Consider the following 19,936-nt stretch of genomic DNA (forward strand, 5'->3'; position numbering starts at 1 on the left):
CCAACAGGTTACCACAAAGGAAATGTGGCTCTTGACAGGAAAAAAAAAGTTCCCACCCCTCACCTAGACTCTGAGTCTCCCTAGTGTGGTGGGAATGAAAATATGCTACATAGAACTTTTGAGGCAAAAGATTCTCCCTCCCCTGAAGCTGCCTGTGGGGGAAAAAAACTGTGGACACAGTTGGGAGTATCCATCATTCCATAGGTTTTCTGAAGTATCCTCCTCCTTAATGAGATCTTGCATTCTAATACACCAGTTTGGGTACCACCGATCATCCAGCATGTCCATCTTTGCAGAATGAGAAATCAAGTCAGAAACAGCCACTGCATTGTACATTTGGTACAGAGCCAACAGAACATGTAAGCAAGAGAAACCGAGTGGCGCTGTGTTTCTAACTAACTGTACCACGAAGGCCAGATGAGGCACACAGAAATGGCAGAATAAAAGTTACACCATTTGCTCCATAGCATGAAACAAGAGAGTCTTGTTCGTAAAAATGCTCAGCTGAAGGCGACACCCTATCTGCTTCCATGCCACCAGGACAGGAATTCTCTGTGTTAACGGTCTCTGCCCTCTGAAATATTTTCTTTTAAAGTATTCTGCTTTTCAGTCAAATAATTAGAAAAGTGTACAAACCTCCTTGATGCACGTATATTAATATGTTTATCTAGTGACAACTACGCCCCCTTTTAAATTTATTCCCCTTATGTGACTTTTCATGCATGCCCTCTGAATGTTGCATTCGGCGACAGTGTCTAATGAGCTGGTGGATAAATCCATGATTGAGTCTCTCTCCAGAGAACCACTTGTACGTCTGGCTGATCTATGTTTAGAAGGCAGCTCTTGGCAATCAGACTTTTTTTTTTTTACACTTGTCAACGTTCTCCTTCATCACAGGCTTCCTTCCCAAGCTTCTTCTCGTTTAATGTTGATGTACAAAAGCTGTTACTCGGTTTTATTTTGTGCTCATTCTAGTGAGGATTGGCTTAGCAGAACTGCAAGACACAGAGAAAGAGAGAGAGAGAGGGAGAGAGAGAGAGACATGTTTAGTGATGGAGAACATATTAATAGAAGCATTCCTAGGATATCCTGTCCTCCAAAGGAAAGGTATTGCCACTTGTTGTAAAAGACAAAAGCTGAAGGTCTTTAAGTAGAGGCTATCGAGAGTGCTCTAGTACAGGGGAGTGAAACTTGTGGCCCTCCAGATGTTTGGGCCTACAACTCCCATGATCCCTCCCCATTGGGCTGGTGGGAGTGATAGGTCAAAATATCTGGAGGGCCATCACTTGCCTGCCCCTGCTCAAGCCCCTGCATTGAGCAGGGGGTTGGAATGAATGGCTTATAAGGCCATCTTTGACTCTATGAAAATAAGAATGGATGGAACACAACCTAGATGAGATATATAGAGTGACCATATGGAAAGGAGGACAGGGCTCCTGTATCTTTAACAGCTGCATAGAAAAGGGAATTTCAGCAGGTGTCATTTGTATATAAGGAGAACCTGGTGAAATTCCCTCTTCATCACAACAGTTAAAGCTGCAGGAGCTATACTAGAGTGACCAGATTTAAAAGAGGGCAGGGCACCTGCAGCTTTAACTGCTGTGATAAAGAGGAAATTTCCCCTGATTTAAAGCATTTGAAACAGTTGCCTTCAGGAGAAAACAATTATGAACAATTAGTAAAATGTACAAATAGTGTGGACAAAATACTTGCAGAGGATTTTCAGCCCCTTCTCATAAAACTCAACTTCAGGGTCACCCAATGAAATTGATTGGCAGTCGATTCAAGAGAGCTAAAACAATGCTCTTCTTCACCCAGTGAACCTACGTCAGCTTACGGATTTTACTGCTACAAGATCAGGTGACAGACCTTGACTGAGACGGAGATGGCTGAAAAGCAGAGTAGACAAATTCGTGGAAGACAAGTCGTAGCAGCCCTGACATCTAAATCAAGCCTCCACCTCCACAGGCTGCAGTATGTTTCTAGAGACCAGCCGCTGGGTAGCAAGCAAGGGGGAAGCAAGCGATTGCTGACACTTGGGAGATGGACGCTGTCTCTTCTTGCAGTATGTGATCAAAGGCATGCGGCAGAGAGCACAAGAGTTAAACACAGTTGTAAGAGGGAAAAAACGGACGGACCTACCAGCAAGGGACTGAACTAGAATTCTCAGTAATCATGCAAAGTGACAGTTCTTTATGGGGAGTCACCACAGTTAAACATAAGAATATAAGAAGAACCCTGCTGGATGCCTTACCTAGTCCAGCATTCTGTTCACATAGTAGACAATCAGAATGGACCCCAAGCAGGACATGAGTGCAACAGCACGCTCCTGATTCCGAAGGTAACATATAGCCATCATGTCTAATAGCCATTGATGGTCTTGAACTCTATGAATCTGTCTAATCCCTTTTAAAGCCATCCGTGTTGGTGGCCATCACTACATTTTGCAGTAAGGAGTCCCATAGTTTGACTATGTACTGTGTGAAGAAGTCCTTCCTTTTATCTGTCCTGAATCTCCCACCATCCAGCTTCATTGGATGATCCCAGAATCTAGTATTAGGAAAGACCACACTTTGTTCACACCATGCATAATTTTGTACCTCTCTATCAGGACTCCCTTTATTAGACTTTTTTAAAAGCTAGATACTCCCATTCATTGTCACCTTCAAAACTTCCTTCAAACTTCTTTAAATAAAGAAGAGTCTTTCGATATATACCTTTCCTTTTTCTTAGTAGCACATAAACATCATTCTAAACAATGGGTTTGCAGCCCTACTGTGAAAAGCCCACAGAATGCTCCCCTTCTAAAGACCTTTGATATGAGAGAGGAAATAAATTATGCCTCGACTATTTACTCTTCCTTAGGGGATAGCAACTTATTTAGCCTTGAGGGGGGTAAATATTGAGCTTCTTTGGAAAATCTATGCATCTGTTACCACGTCCTGTGCATTTAGGGTGCTCTTGCAAAAACTCTACATGTGCAGAGCCCTGGCTTGGACCGATCTACAAGGTAAAAGGAACAAGAATTGCTGAGTGGAACTCCACCACAGGTGGCAGCAAAAGTCTCTGGGCCCCCATCTATACGACAATGGGATTGCTCCTCATTGAATATAAACTCGAATTTTCGGAGATTCGAATCTACGCAATGAGCATCACACTGCAGCAGTTATTAATGTGCACATACGAAGCTACGGAATGCCAAAGCTTTAACTGCGGAGCTCCGCAGATTCATATAAGAGGAAAACCGAGTAGGGAAAGGAACGAGGCAGCAGACGAGGATGCGAGAGGGGGACTGAACACGTCTCCTCCCTCTCGCTGCCCATTCCCCCCTCTTTGCTTTAATTTTAAAAGCTCTCTCTGTGGACCTCCGCAGATTCATACTGTATAATTCAACATGAAATTGGTAGGAAGGAACGAGGCATCCAGAGGATGTGATAGGTGGGAAGGCGGAAATCGGCCAATCACTTTGTCCTGCCCTCAAAGTTACACCCACATGTCAAAATGCGATTTAACTCCCCCAAGGACACATAACTCTAATGCGGTGCAAACCTGGACGTTGATCCAAAAGTCGTGGTAAATCGCAACTATGAATATGCGCATTATCACATTAAAAAACCGGCGCTACGGTGAATGGATGGCTGTGTCATGTGTCCAGGAACGCAAATCCGCACATTTATGTCAGGGTAAAGAAGCTGTGTAGGCATCCCCTGGGTGTTTTGAGAAAGTTTATTGAGTGTTTAGCAGAAAGCTCAATCCTTTGGGGTTTGTCCCCTCTCATGTTGACATGGAAACACAGTATATTACACGCCTGAGGGAGAAGTGTTGAACCAAACAAAGGTATTGCCCAACTATGAATTTCAGAGGTTATTATTACAGATCAACCCAGGTGCTTCGTTTTTATGTTGTTGTTGTTGTTTTATCCTGTTTGTGCTTTTTATATTGTATTTTGTATTTGGGTTTTTAGATTGTTGGATGTTTTATTATGTTCTTAATGGTTTTAATTTTTGTGAACCGCCCACAAAGCTTCGGCTATTGGGCGGTATAAAATGTAATAAATAAATAAATAAACTACCAATCTAAGTAAATAATGGAAGAGTTTTAATAAAGGACTTCAAAGGTCACAATCCAATCCCAATAGAGGCAGCTCTGTTGTTAGATTAGAGGTGGGGGTGGGTTGCTACAGCTCTCCCATGGCGCTGGTGCCAGAAACAGAACCCAGGCCAAGTACTAGCACAATCACTCCTACAGCACAGGGCAGGAAATGCCCCAGATGGCTAAGAACACAGAAACACAGATGACATTCCCCTGCGTAAAGTTTTCCTGGTAATAAGGGACCAAGCAAGTATTTCCCTAGATGTAATCAAAGCAGGCCATGGTTAACAGTGATAGCTCAATTGGCTTTACATGGTCAATCTTCCCATAATTTCATCTATAGTAAAATCTAAGTGGGTTAAGTCTAACATTGACTTTAAGTTGTTGTTCTTGCTGTTTTAAACCCACACATTTGATTGTCCATTTTCAATTCAAAGCGTTCTCTATGTTTTATTAAACACAGAAATCTTTGAAATTCTGTTTCAGGGACAAAACACTATTAAAAGCTTTAGTCGTGGTTTTTTTGTTTTTTGCATTCTGAGGTTATGTAGATGAAGGAACGAATTTTATAAATGTCATAGGCTACTAGTTAATGCTACACAGAGCAACCACTGCATAAATAAGTCATTCCCCTCCATCAATGTTGCATGCACTGTTCTGGCCTTGTAATTTATCATGTGCTGTGTAATCCTTGAAGGCTTATTTTCATAGGGGACACCTCCCTGCCCCAATCACTTTTTTCTTTTCTTTTTAAAACTGTCACACGAATCACAGTTAATGAATGCAGCCTTTAGGAAGGCTGCATTGTCCAAATTAGCCAACCGCTCTGCTGCTCTGTTCTGTTCTGTTTAGAGGGTTCTGAAGGCCTTCCTGTCATGCTCACCTCCTAGTGGGATGTTGATTCCTTGTGGCTGACCTATTCAATTTGAAGTCTTGTCTGTTGTTGGTGAGGACACACAGCCTTATGGGAGTTACAGTATTTCAGTGTTCTTAGAATTCCATTCCCGGCAAAAGTACTCTCTCGACAATTCTTTTTGTGAGACAGGCAGGCAGGCTTCAGAAGGGTACCTTATCAGTTGCTTAATATGCACACACACACACACACACACACACACACACACACACACACACACAGAGTCACACACAATGAATTTGCAAGTTGTAGTCTATGTGTGATATTGAGGCACTGTTGTAGCCACAACACATTTCATATATTTATTTATTATTTATTTAAAGCATTTTTATAGCGCCGCCTCACCATTTCTGGCATCGAGGTGCTTTACAATAACATATAAAACAATTCCATGAAAACCCTCAACCCACATTAAGACAGTTCCATTAAAACCCTCACCCTCAAACCATTAAAAGCCCTCAACCCAATTTAAACCATCCCCTCCCCAAACTCTTGTGAAAATAAAAATGCCTTACAAAGGCGTTTGAAGCAATTGAGAGTGGGAGCCTGTTGAATCTCCAGTGGCACATTATTCCATAACCGGGGGGCAAACACAGAAAAAGCCCTGGCCCCCGCACATTCCAATTTGTAGCGGGGGACCATCAGGGCACCATAGGCATGCGCAGCACATTTTATTAGGTGGTTCGGCCAGGGATTTTTTTAAAAAGGGTTTCACAGCACATAATTAAGACAAACCTGTTCTACACAGCATCTTAATGTTAAAATCACTGAAATAAAGAACGGGAGACATTCAATGTATCTGAAATTAACACCACTGGCTATGGAAGTTAAAGAACTATGGCAAGAGGGGAAAGTTTTTTTCTCTTCTCCCAGGCATTTTTAACAGCATTTTAACAGCATTTAACAACGTTAAGTTTGTTTTTAATGGACCCCACAATTGTTTTTAAATGGATACTGTTGTTTTTATACTGTTTTAACGTGTGTGTGTGTGTGTGTGTGTGTGTGTGTTTTTAAATTGTATACTTTTAATGTTTACTATTTTTAAATGTTGTAAACCGCCCAGAGAGCTTCGGCTGTGGGGCGGTATATAAATGTAATTAAATAAATAAATAAAATAAATAAAGTTACATGTATTCCGTTAGTCACCAGCAACACATCATATATTTTTTATTCTTTTACAGAAAACATTCAGAAATTAGGCCTACTAATTGGTTGCATGAAGGAAGGACTTCTTCACACAGCACATAGTTAAGTTATGGAACTCACTACCACAGGATGTGGTGATGACCACCGATCTGGATGGCTTTAAAAGGGGGTTGGATAAGTTCCTGGAGGCAAAGGCTATCAATGGCTACTAGCCCTGATGGTTGTGTGCTATCTCCAGTATTTGAGGCAATAAGCCTGCGTGCACCAGTTGCTGGGGAACATGGGAGGGAGGGTGCTGTTGCACCATGTCCTGCTTGTTCATCCCTGACCGATGGCTGGTTGGCCACTGTGTGAACAGAGGGCTGGACTAGATGGACCCTTGGCCTGATCCAGCATGGTGCTTCTTATGTTCTTAAAATACATCGACACCAATATCAGGAAAGCTGTCACACTTAAAACATGTTCAATAGTCAGGAAATTTCTGAATCAGTAAAAGACAGCATGACTTGGCAAAGCCCATCATGTTCGTCTAGAAAGACCACCACTCATAAGAAAAGAGAGATGATGATAAATAGTAATGGCAACCCTGTTAATTTTTTAAAATGGCTACTATGGGCAAAGTGATTGAGAGGGCAGTTGCCTTCCAACTCCAAGCAGTCTTGGATGATGCAGATTTTCTAGACTCATTTCAAACCGGCTTCAGAGCAGGATATGGAGTTGAGATCGCTATGGTTGCCTTAGCAGATGATCTACGCCTGAGTATTGACAGGGAGAGTGTGTCCCTGCTGGTACTTTTGGACCTCTCAGCAGCTTTCGATACCATCGACCATGATATCCTTCTGGATCGCCTGAGGGGACTGGGAATTGGGAGCACTGTGCTTCTGTGGTTCCGGTCCTGCCTCTCGGGCAGGTTCCAGATGGTGATGCTTGGGGATAGCTGTTCCTCAAAGAAGGAGCTGCCATGTGGTGGACCACAAGGTGCCATCCTTTCCCAATGCTATTTAATATTTACATGAAACCGCTGGGAGAGATCATCTGGAGGCATGGGGCGGGGTGCTATCAGTATGCTGATGACACCCAAATATATTTCTCTATGCCTTCAACAACAGCGTCAGCTAAGAATAGTGTGTCTCCTCTGAATGAATGCTTAGAGGCGGTAATGGGCTGGATGAGGGAAAACAAACTGAAGCTGAATCCAGACAAGATGGAGGTGCTTGCTGTCAAAAGCTATAACCTGGGTTTGGAGGTGTGTCAACCAGTTCTGGATGGAGTTACACTCCCCCTGAAAGACTGTGTCTGCAGCTTGGGGGTGCTTCTGGATCCATTGCTCCAAATGACAGCCCAGATAGATGCGACGGCCAGAAGTGCTTACTATTAGCTTCGGCTGATATGTATGTAAGTACACAGCACAGATGGGATCTGAGCACTACTAACACAAAATTACTCCTTTAAAATTGGGAACCGGCTATTGGATTAATACATAGACCAGCCTTTCCCAACCAGTCGCTAGATGCAGATTTTTGAATATTTCCAATTTCTTTTTTGATATTCTCCCCATATTTGCAGACATGGTTTTAAACGGATTTTCATTAGAATACCTATTAGTAGGATATTCAGTCTAATTAGATTCAGATCAGCAAAAAATTGAGATACTTCCTTCAAAGCCCTACGATTTAAAATAAACTTTGTGCAAAGGAGATTAAGCACAATTATCATACCCATGAAAATAACAGACCTTGAGCGCCTCGGAAAGGAACAGGCAATCTTTGCAGTGAATTGCTACCCTTTCATTTTCTGGCCAACATGTTGCTCCAGTCTGTTAACTATTCAATCGACTGGCACTTTATTTTAAAAGGCCAGCTTTCAAACAGTTAATTCTTTGCTGCTCTCTTTCCAACCTGCTGTGATTATTATAAAGGTTTACCAAGATGCTGATGGAGAGAAAATGGCTTTCTTGATGAGGTCAGGCCCTGGGCCATTCCGGCATCCAATTATCTGTCAAGAGGCCCTTTAATAATGTTCAAATGGCAAATTTCCTCCTCACCTCGCTATAGCACATAAAAGTGTTCCAATGGTACTAGGAGTGAAATAGGGATTATTTACTAAATTATAGCTATGCACTTGGAGTAGAAAAAGTGAGGAAGGTGGGCAAATGCTTAAGAGTGTCAGATAAGAGACACAAGGCTGTTGGACGCAAAATATTTGTGTGAGCAAATGCCTGTTCTCTTGCATGAGTGTCCATAGATATGCCAGTGCTATTCTACCCAAATCCCACTATTCTGCTATGCCTGGTCACCTTTTGATTTTACTTACTTTTAGGATGTTTTTAAACAGTGTATACCATGTTTTTAATCAGTATTTTATGCTTGCTGTTGTTTCCCACCTCGATCCAATTGGATAGGCGGGTAAGAAATATATTATTATTATTATTATTATTATTATTATTATTATTATTATTTAGATCCTGCTTTTTTTTGCTATGATCTATGGCATCATACATAGATCTCTATCCCAATTCTATCATCACAAGAACCCTGTGAAATATGCTAGACTGAGACAGAGAGACAGACAGAGAGGAGAGAAAGACTGAATAGGTGGCAGCAGGCAGTGGGTGGAGGAGAAGTAGTGAGCAGAGGCAGACATTGTCTGGTACCCCAGCAATAGTGGGTAGAAAGGACAGATTAGGAGAGGGAGAGAGACAGGCCAGATGGCGCCTGGTGAGCACAAGTGTAGTAGAATGTGAGAGAGGAGGAGGAGGAGGAGAGGGAGAGAGACGGGCAGTGGCAGCCAGCATTTGTGCGGGAGGAGTTGGAAGCGGAAGGCTAAGTTATGTGGTCAGGAATAGCATTGCCCACCCTAGTCTTGGCAGTACACTTCTCACCCCAAGTCACAGGGAAGCTCAGAGGACCCCATCAATGAAAGGTTAGCCTTCAGCTGCTAGGGAAGAGAAAGGATTACAAAGAATAAGGACTAGTGGAATGCTCCCAGAAAAACAGATTAGACAGGAGGAGGAGGAGGAGGAGGAGGAGAGAGAATGAGAGAGAGAGAGAGAGAAGGAAAATCAGGAATTGCAATAATAAAAACAAAACACCTCGGTCAAACTAAGGAGGTATGCATGAAAGAAAAGGATAAAATATACAAATGAGTGAATGGGGGTTTCGATTTAGGAAGCAAATATTGGAAGACAAAAGAATATGCCAGGATGAAGAGCAGAAAATAGTTTAGTGCAAAAGCCCCCTTTTATAATGTCTCTGATTGGGTACTGTTAAATTGTAACAGCAAGCAAAGCCTCATGGCACAGTTTCTCTCCCTCTCTCTCTGTCATAGTGCTGCCAGTGGGCTGGCAGGGATGCCATTCGTAATCATTCTTGCTCTCTCAACAAGCTTTTATCTCTCTAGCTTAACTTGTTGCATAGTTTTGCATCACAGCCTCCAATACTAAAATTAAAATTAAAATTTGTTTTCTTTCTATTTAGATGCAATTTAGTTAATGCATTAAGGCCACAATCCTATGATCCCTGGAAAGCATCTGCTATGATCGGTCCCTGCCCCCTCCCCTGCTTTACAAGGTTGCAAAAGCAGCCTCCGATAACTTCATAGAGGTAAAACAAGGGGACATTCTGGAGGGCGGGGAAGGGAAGGGAAGGGAGAGCTGAGGCTGGGATACACAAAATCCTATGGCCTTTCCAGCCCCAGCCCCTGGCAGTGTGACTATTCTAGACAGGTTCAGAGTCTGTGTAGAGGAAAGGGGGGAAATGGAGCACGTAGAGGCAAAAATCACCTCTATCAGTGTTGGCAGCAGCCCAAGAGGGCATAGGATGCTTGGAGGTTTCAGTCAGCAACCTAATATCAACAATACAATATCAAATAATTTAGCTTTAAATATTATTATTATTATTATTATTATTATTATTATTATTATTGCATTTATATACCGCCTTTTTCCTCCCAGGAACCCAAGGTGGTGATCATAATCCTCCTCCTTCCCATTTTATCCTCACAACAACAACCCTGTGAGGCAGGTTGGGCTTAGAGTATGTGACTGGTCCAAAGTCACCCAGTGGGTTTCCATGGCTGAGTGGAGACTAGAACCCGGATCTCCCGGCTCCCAGTCCAACACTTTAGCCACTACACTAAAGCCAAATGCATACCCCTATCTGGGACATCTTTCTTATAGCCAAAATAGGCAGTAGAAGCTGGACTTTCCAGGTGGTGGAGGGGAAGTCAGGACCAATTTCTAGCCACAACCACTCACCTTCTGTTGCAATCTCCTGGACGTCTCACTAATCTACTAGAATTCTTTGAGAGTGTCAACAAACATGTAGACAGGGGTGATCCGGTGGACATTGTTTACTTGGACTTCCAAAAGGCTTTTGATAAAGTCCCCCACCAAAGACTCCTAAATAAACTTAGCAGTCATGGAATAAGAGGAGAGGTCCTCTTATGGATCAGTAACTGGTTAAACAACAGAAAGCAGAGAGTAGGAATAAACGGTCAATTCTCCCGATGGAGGGAAGTAAGTAGTGGGGTCCCACAGGGATCGGTATTGGGACCAATTCTTTTCAACTTGCTGACGACACCAAATTATTTAAGGTCACCTAAAAAGGATATTACAGAGCTGGAAAAAGTGCAGAAAAGGGCAACTAAAATGATTAAGGTGCTTGAGCATCTCCCCTTTGAGGGAAGGTTACATCAACTGGGATTGTTTAGCTTGGAAAAAAGGAGGCTAAGGGGAGACATGATAGAGGTGTACAAAATTATGCATGGTGTGGAGAATGTGGGTAGGGAGACATTTCTCTCCCTCTCTCGAAATACTAGAACCCGGGGTCATCCCATGAAGTTGATTGGTGGGAGATCCAGGACAAATAAAAGGAAGTACTTCTTCACACAGCACATAGTTAAATTATGGAACTCACTACTACAAGATGTGGTGATGGCCACCAATCTGGATGGGTTTAAATTCCTGGAGGCGAAGGCTTTCAATGGCTACTAGCCCTGATAGTTGTGTGCTATCTCCAGTATTTGAGGCAGTAAGCCTGTGTGCACCAGTTACTGGGGAACATGGGTGGGAGGGTGCTGTTGCACCATGTCCTGCTTGTTCATCCCTGGCCGATGGCTGGTTGGCCACTGTGTGAACAGAGTTCTGGACTAGATGGACCCTTGGTCTGATCCAGAACGGCGCTTCTTATGTTCTTATGTGGGCATTGGTAGCCTGCTACATCCTTCTGGTAGTCAAGGGAGGCAGCAGGGGATTGGTTCCGCACATTAAGAGGGTGATGTGAATCAGCCCTATGTTTGTAGAAACAAGATCACCACATGTGCTGTGGAATCATAGATCTTAAAGAAAGGCTAGGCTCATATATAAAGAATCTTTCCCTAATACATGCTGTGCCCAGTGTAGTTTAGGAAATGGAGTCTCAGCCTCAAATTGAGTTCACACCCCATTCAGCCATGAAGCTCACTACGTTGATTTCACCCCATAAGTCTCACCCTAGCCTACCCCATAGACTTATTGTAAGAATGACACAGGACAATCTGATATATACCAATCTGAGGTCCTTGAAGGAAAGGCAGGCTACGAATGTGATAAGTAAATATAAAGCTTTACAGAGAAGCAGCTGCTGGAAAATTGGGGTTTATATTTTATCCTCCCTATATATCCTGAGAAGGTGGACTGTAGCATTATTGTGACAATGGAGAATCAATCATTCCTGAGAACAAAAATTGTTTAAATGTGCTGTAAACTTAAAGGTAAGAGCATGCTATGTAATATAATGTTATGGGTATTGTAAATGGTTCACTGTGAGAGCTGAAAAGGTTGGCAGTTTACCTCTAACTGAAGCCTGTTACGTTATATGTGATGCCTACAGTTGGCAATCTGCCAAGTGTCAATATAAGTGTTACCAAAGTAGTGACTAAGTGCTACTCAGGTTTACAGTCAGGCCAACTGGTTTTATACCGGATAGCAAAATCCAAAAGGTCAGGCTGTGATAGGTTCATGAGAGAACATTCTGTTTACACTCATTGATTCTTAAATGCAGAGTGGACTGGCAGTTGGCCAGGTGTTAAAATGTTATTGGCCAGAGGGTTCTGGTTGAAGAGTATAAAAGAACAAGCAACAGACTATTAGAGTCAGTCTGGAAGGTCAGCTGACAGTCTAAGACTGAGAGCTGGAGCCAGGCAGAGCCAAGACTGAGAGAAAAGAAAGCAGTAACAGAGCCTACATCAGGGGTGGACAACTATGAGGGCTTTAGGGGCCATTTCCACCCCCTCAAATCTCTCCCTACCAACCAGCTGCACTCTCACTGAGGGCCCATGGAATTGTCCCTGTACTCTGCAGTAGCAGCAAAAAAAGCTGGTAGTTTCCCGTCAAAATCCAGCAATAAATCACCACTTGGAGGTTATTTACTGCTATATAGTGGTAAATGGATCAGGGGAAGGGGAGGTTGCTGCCAATTGCTGCACCAGGGATGGCGAGGTCCACATGTGCCTATAGTGGTGCCCACCCTTGGCCTAATTGAAAAGGTTGAAATCATAAGTGAAGAGCAGAGCAGAAATCATAGAAGGCAGAAGCTGTGAGGACCTGCTGGAAGAATAAGAGTTCAGGATGAGTTCGACAGAGAAGCTTCTGGCCAGATTGTCAACTGAAGGCAGTTGATCTCAGGAAGCAATGAGTCTTTGGAAGAAGGTAACTGAGAGATGATTTCTGCACTCCGTGCTTGCCAGTGAGTTCCTGACCAGAAAGAGGACTTCTGGGAAACTCAAGACAGATGAAGAGGACTCATCCCAGGAAGCTGTGAGTCCTTTGAAACAGACAATGGAGAGACATCTTTGGCCTTGTATCCTGACCAATGATTTCCAGGCCAGAGGGAGGAGTTCAAGTTTAAATCTTTGAAATATTCTGTGAGGGATCAGTGAGGTGGAGGTAGAAAAAGGGAAATTAGCAATTGGTTTTCATTAGCCTCATGTGGCACAGAGTGGTAAGCAGCAGTTACTGCAACCAAAATTTCCCCCATGGCCTGAGTTCGATCCCAGCGGAAGCTGGTTCTCAGGCAGCCGGCTCAGGTTGACTCAGCCTTCCATCCTTCCGAAGTTGGTAAAATGAGTACCCAGCTAGCTGGGGGAAAGGTAACTATGACTGGGGAAGGCAATGGCAAACCACCTCACTACAAAGTCTGCCAAGAAAACGTCAGCGAAAGCAGGCATCCCTCTAGGAGTCAGTAATGACTCAAGTGCTTGCATGAGAGGTTCCTTTCCTTTCCTTCCCCTTTCATTAGGAAAGTAAACAGGGGGCGCATCTACACCAAGCAGGATATAGCAGTAGGAAAGCAGTATATAAAAGGCAGGAGCCACACCAAGCAGGATATAGCAGTATGAAAGCGGTATATGGTCTGTGTCAATGGGCCCCAACAGTTGTCAGTGCACTTCAATACCGCTATAAAGCAGTAGTGTGGCTCCTGCCTTTTATATACTGCTTTCATAGTGGAATATCCTGCTTGGTATAGATGAGCCCTAAATTAAGGTAATGGCTGCATTCTTAAACTGCTGCAGTCCTAGTTTCTCCTCACCTGTCCATTTTACTTTTGGTACCAACCTGTCAGAGTTCTAATGGTGCCCCATGGCTTTTCTGATCGACATATACACACACACACACTTAAAGAATACTTGCACAACTGTATTATAACTGCATGGTGAAGTACAAGCACTAAATCTTTTAATCCTGCCTGAGTGGCCATTTTTATTTCAAATGAAACACTTCCTCTTTATCCCTGGAAACAGTGAATGTGTAGGGAAATTCTTTGTGGGTGGGTGTTCTGTTATACTTATGTAGGTTCGGTAAAAGGATTGAGGAGTGCAGGTCCATTTTGGAGTGAGGAGTGCAAACAACCAGTCTACTGCTGTTGCACAGTGCCAGTATAAAAATAAGTTTTAAAAGGTGTTCATGCAGGTGAATAGATGGTGCAAGGTGATTGAGCATCCAAGGTGAACAAAAAGGGAGAGAATAGTCTCGGAATGCTGTAAACAATTTAATTGATGAAAACCCTGATGCATTTTTCCTCTTTCTTTATTGTTAGGTCTCCTTCGAAGGGTTGCAATAACGCCTGCAGAGATTTTTTGTTTTACAACAGATTGCCATGTGCTATAAACACTGGCGATTGGCAGTCACCCAGTTGCCAGTATTTGCAGCGCAAGAGCAGCAGGAGAACAGAGTTCCCCTCCCCCTGCAGTTCTCTGCACCCATCCCTCTGAAGTGCAGGGCGTCCTTCTGGAACAGAACTGGAGCATGCGCAGGTGGGGACCTGCAAGAGGGAGGAGCGTTTGAGGAAGTCCAGTGTGCCAGCTTAGGTCTGCTCAATAGACCTTGGATCCAACCCCTTGGGACCACTGGGGTCTAGAATTTTCTCTGTGGTTGTGCCCATCTTGTAGAGTGATCGGCCAACAAATGTTTGTCAGCCCCTGGAAAGAAACACTGACCTGGTTCGCTTAATTTATCCACGGGGGGTGTTGTGCTGGGAGCCTATGGGCACCATTTTTGCATAGCACCTGTGGGTATCCAATTTGCTGTGTCGTGCAAACCCCAGGTTCCAGGGTTATTTGAGTGTTAGGCCTCATCTACATCAAACAGGATATCGCACTATGAAAGCAGTAAATAAAAGGCAGGAGCCACACCAAGCAGGATATAGCAGTATGAAAGTGGTATGTGTCAATGGGCCCCAACAGTTGTCAGTGCACTTCAATACCGCTATAAATCAGTAGTGTGGCTCCTGCCTTTTATATACCGCTTTCATGGTGGAATATCCTGCTTGGTGTAGATGAGGCCTTAGACAAACCTCAGATAACCCACGGCTTGTTTTAGGATAAACTGAAGGTTGACTTAATGCTCAAACAACCTTTAATTTTGTCATAGACACGTCGGTAGTGGTGCTGTCAATCCTGTGCCTATGCCATAGGAACCACAAGGTGCAGAAGGTTTATTTTGTTGGCTGTGGTTAAAGGTGTTTTTTTTTTAATGAGATAGCATGTAATGAAATTCATTAAGAACTATGCCAGAGAATTCCATAGACACGAGCTTCAAAGTTTTAAAAAGGGACATATGTGGGATACATTGCTTTATTGCATGTTCCAATACAGTACTGTTTAGGCAGTTAGTTCTTTGAGAAGGAATTCTTGGTTCTTTGAGAAGGAATTTGGCTGTTTTCTTTAAATGGGTGTTCTTATAAGCTGTTTTTATTTATTAATATGAGCTTCTAAGATTGTTTTAAATTGCTGATTTTGTCTCTTTGACACCTTGTGTTCCTTTTCAGGCAAATAAGTAGGATATAAATAAATAAAACAAAATAAACTAATAAATAAAGCTTTCAGAAGGTTGCAATGGCAGATCTGAGAGTTGACCACCCCTTTATTTAACAATAAATAAATCCGGATGTGTCTCTTAATTGGTACTTCAAAGCAAACATATAAACCTACATTTCTCTTGTCCCTTCAGATTTTTTTAATGTGTAAAAAGAATTCATAATGATTTCAGCTATAGAGAAAGGATTCCCAAAGGAATTCTTGAACAGACAAAAGAAAGCTTCTGAAACATTAATATACTCTTTTAACTGAATGAAGAATAAAAAATTAATGTCTTTAAAGCAGAGCAAAAGATGCAGTTCCTAGTGCAACGATTCTATAAATTACAGTTCCATACAAAACTTGCCAGAGGTTAAAACAAACAGGAAGGAAGAGGATAGTGGAAAAAAGCACAAAAAATGCATTATATGTTGAAACAGCATATAATAAACACCAACTGAGGGTCCTACAAGTGGAAGCCCCCATGATGGTCATGGCAGCATCATGATGGTGCACTCATGACAAGGCCAGGAATCGCACAGTTGCTGCAGTCGAAAAAGGGGCAATTGCACAAGTCATGAGAGACAAAATAGAGCATTTCTACATGAGGTTTTATTGCTCACTTGTGATTGGTTACCTATGGAAGTTTGGAGGTCCTTTACACGATGTTATCAACCTCCAGGGCATCCAGTGCTTTCTGTCCTTTATCCCTTTTTTAAAAAGACCAGAGATAATGCAATAATAAATGTAAATCCGCTTTAATGGCCGCGTGAAATCCATGCAGTTCTGCTATAACCACAGTGCCACCAAGTGGCTGTAAAATGAAATGTATAGAACTTGCCAAGAAAGGGAGTCCTCAGTTCAAAGCACTTGTCTGCCTATATGAAGGGGCCGAAATTAATCCTGCAAAGAATCCAGAAGCAGAAGCTCTAGTAAGGATGCAGGATTTTAGCTTTGTGTGATGAAGTCCATACACTGATGGTGTTTGATTTTGCTGTGAATGAACAGGAAAGAGATCTTGGGGCCGTGGTGGATAGCTCATTGAAAATGTCAACTCAAGGATGTGGCAGTGGTTAAAAAAGACAAACCCTGTCATTTATTATTAGTAAAATAAATGACAATAAAATGGCCAGCATTTTATTGCTTTTACATAAATCTATAATACATCCACATCTGGAGATAAGCAAAGAGAAGCCTATCCAGGTCCCTTAAAATCAAGGCAGGGGCGGATCATGTCACTATCCGTACTCACATGTACTGCAGAGGTAAGTGAGATATTATAAAAACTTTTTAATATACTGATAAGTTATACTAGTTCCCAAAGTTCAGGTATACTTCCAATGTAAAGCTGTATATTATATCATTAAAAAAGCACAGACAAGTACTCAAAGACCATTTAGAAAACTCTCAAAGAACAAAACACTTAAAGACCATACACATTTCGACCCAACAGAGGTCTTCTTCAGTGGTCACATGAACTATATATGCACATGAAAAAACGAAGAATTGTTTTCAAATTGCCATTGCCTTTTGGAATGGATAGTGGGCTACTATATTTTAGCTAGTATCCAAAATTTGGAATGAGGCTGCAGGTCCCAACTGCCTATATGGTATTTTGTTGGCAAGGAACCTCTTTTCAGTAGCAAGGCTAGCACCATTTGCACTAGTATTCTCACATGTACTTCTGTTTGCAGCCTCATTCCAAATTCCAAACTGAAGAAGACCTCTGTTGGGTCGAAATGTGTATGGTCTTTAAGTGTTTTGTTCTTTGAGAGTTTTCTAAATGGTCTTTGAGTACTTGTCTGTGCTTTTTTAATGATATAATATACAGCTTTACAGTGGACGTATACCTGAACTTTGGGAACTAGTGTAACTTTTCAGTATATTAAAAAGTTTTTATAATATCTCACTTACCTCTGCAGTACATGTGAGTACGGATAGCGACACGATCCGCCCCTTTCCCTCACTTCACATCCACATCTGGAACATGACTGAGGCTGCCCTCATGTTCAAAAAGATACCACAGTGCTGGAAAAGGCACAGGAAAGAGGAACTAAGGGCGCAATGCTATGCATGTTTAGATTGAAAAAAGTCTTACAACTCCCAGCTCATGCCAGATGGGGCACAATGGGAGTTGCAGAACCTTTTCTCGGTCTAAACATGCATAGGATTAAACCCTAAAATAATCAAAAGATTTAAGCATATTCCTTTAAAAAAAGAAGTTTAGTTTAGAAAATAGATTGTGGTGGGCCAAATTAGAAAAGGAATTAGGAGGTTCCCCCTTCCAAGAGGGCCTACAATTTTATCCAGGGCAGTGTGGGGGAGTGGAGTCGATCCTTTTCCCTTGGGCTATTTTTCTGGTTAAAATTGGCCCTGTCCAGCTGAATGTAAGAACGTTCTTCAGTAAACCAAAGGCTGCTCTGACCCAGCATTCTGCTCACACAGTGGGCACAGATGTCCAGGGGAAGTCCAAAAGCAAGGCATGAGGGCAGTTACCGGTCGCGTTCTTCAGAAACTGGATTTTTTCCCCAAGCACCTTTTCCAGCTCTACAGGTGCAGAAAAGGGTTTCCTTCCACGGGAAAAAAGATACGTGGTTTGTGTATTTTATCTTCCACAGTTGGAAATCTAGCTGGGGCAGAGCCAATTTCCCTATTGACCATCGCAGAGGCTTCTAGGGTGACCCATCATTTCCCAAACTGCCAGTAGGAAACGGCCCCTATTACTTTCAACCTAGGCAGGAGCTACATTACTGCTTTATAGCAGTATTGAAGTGCAATGACAACTGTTGAGGCCCATGACACATGCCATATACTGCTTTCATACCGCTTTTGTAGTGTTATATCCTGCTTGGTGTAGATGGGCCTCTAGTGAAAGCAGGAAGCGTATCATGGGCCAGACAGAGGGCGTGGGGGTGTAGGTGTGGTCTGTAGACTGCTAGTTTTCTTAGCCACCCCTGTCCTACAATAAACATCTCAAATGCAGTATCTTAGAACACATCTTCTCTCCCAAAGCTGCTCTCAGGACAGACAAATACATTTGTGGAACTTTAAAAATATGGGGAAAGCACAAAACCTACATTAGGGATATTTACTGTGCCCTTTCCTGACATTTTAATAGAAGCTGTTGTCCAGAGGGTGCCCACCTTTATGAATGGCTGGTGTTGCTAATTGTTTCCCCTGTAGAAGTTCCTCATTCTCCCCGCTCCCTTTTTTAAAGTATTAACACCATTTTCAAAAGTCCTTCACATCGATTCTCCACAGTGCCACATATTTTATGACTTAGCACCATGAGTTTTATTTGTCCTTTTAAGAGAGTTTCCATTCCATATTTCCTCCCATTACTGTAATAAGCATTTCACCAGAAACTGAAATGAGAATAAAATAGCAGAATTTGAAAAGCCTGGAGGATGGAGGTGGGGGAAACTGTTATGCATTGGTTTGTAAGTTATTCAGCACTTGGTTTAAAGGTTTTATTTGTCATTTTACCAGAACCTCCATCCCATCTTTCCTCTCATTGCTACAATAAGCATTTCATTCAAAATTGAAATGAGGATACAATGCTGGAATTTCAAAGGGGCAGAGAAACCATTATGCCTTGGATGGTAGGTTATTCAGCAATTGGTTTAAAATTTTCTTTCCCCCCCTTAAGCAAAGCTGCGTCTCCCATCTTTCCTCTCAATGTTACGATGAGCGTTTTATTTGAATTGAAATGTTGAAGTGATATTTAAAAAAGATGGTGGCTCTTCACACAACACACTAATCCACACTCAGGGGTTGAGTATGGGTTGTTGTTGCCGGCTGTTTGTCGAACCATAGGTTATCATGCTGTCTGAATGCAAGCAGGGTGGCGAGTTAACCATGCAGGGTGGCTTATTTTCTCGAACAAGCCACCTTGAGAACCCATGGTTTGTTGTTGGCTCGTTTAGGTTGATTAGCAAGCCACACTGCATGGTTAACTAGCCACTCTGGCTCTTGAGAACTAGCACAGCATAGATGCTCTTGCCTACAAAAGCTCCAGCCAGAATATATACATTCGCTTTCAATATATGTAGAGAGTTGCAGTTATTTCATCTGTAAGCCAAATCTCATATCAGCCCTGATTTCACCAGATGGCCTTAGATCAGCCTTCCCCAACCTGGCTCCCTTCAGGCTATGCTGATGGGAATTGTAGTCCAACACATCTGGAAATGCCTTATACAATCCATGATTCTGTCAGTCCCTCTTACTGGCAACAATAAATGGGTTTAGTAATACTGAGCCCTCCTATGGATGTTTTGAAAAAGGGCTGAGTGAGATTATCTTTTTGAATCCCTGTAAACCCTATACAAATGCTAAGTATCATCATCATCTTGAATTTATTTCTGCTCTGTACAGGATTCGTACACTGACAACTGCCTTTTCTCCTTATTATGTAGAATGGTCACTTCTTGTTCTATTCTCATGTATGTTACA

At 42.5% G+C, this 19,936-nt stretch overlaps 1 protein-coding gene across 2 annotated transcripts in view; it reads right to left on the reverse strand.

Moving 5' to 3' along the window:
• Nucleotides 1–270: 270 nt before the first annotated feature.
• Nucleotides 271–19,936, reverse strand: part of LHFPL3 (LHFPL tetraspan subfamily member 3) — a 256,340-nt gene continuing 236,674 nt past the window's right edge. For both annotated transcript variants that reach the window (XM_063134188.1, XM_063134187.1), the window contains exon 4: nt 271–995. The gene's annotated coding sequence lies outside the window, so the exon portion shown is untranslated. The remainder of the gene's footprint in view (nt 996–19,936) is intronic.

This window comes from Elgaria multicarinata, chromosome 9, assembly GCF_023053635.1.
Source record: "Elgaria multicarinata webbii isolate HBS135686 ecotype San Diego chromosome 9, rElgMul1.1.pri, whole genome shotgun sequence".
NCBI lineage: Eukaryota > Metazoa > Chordata > Lepidosauria > Squamata > Anguidae > Elgaria > Elgaria multicarinata.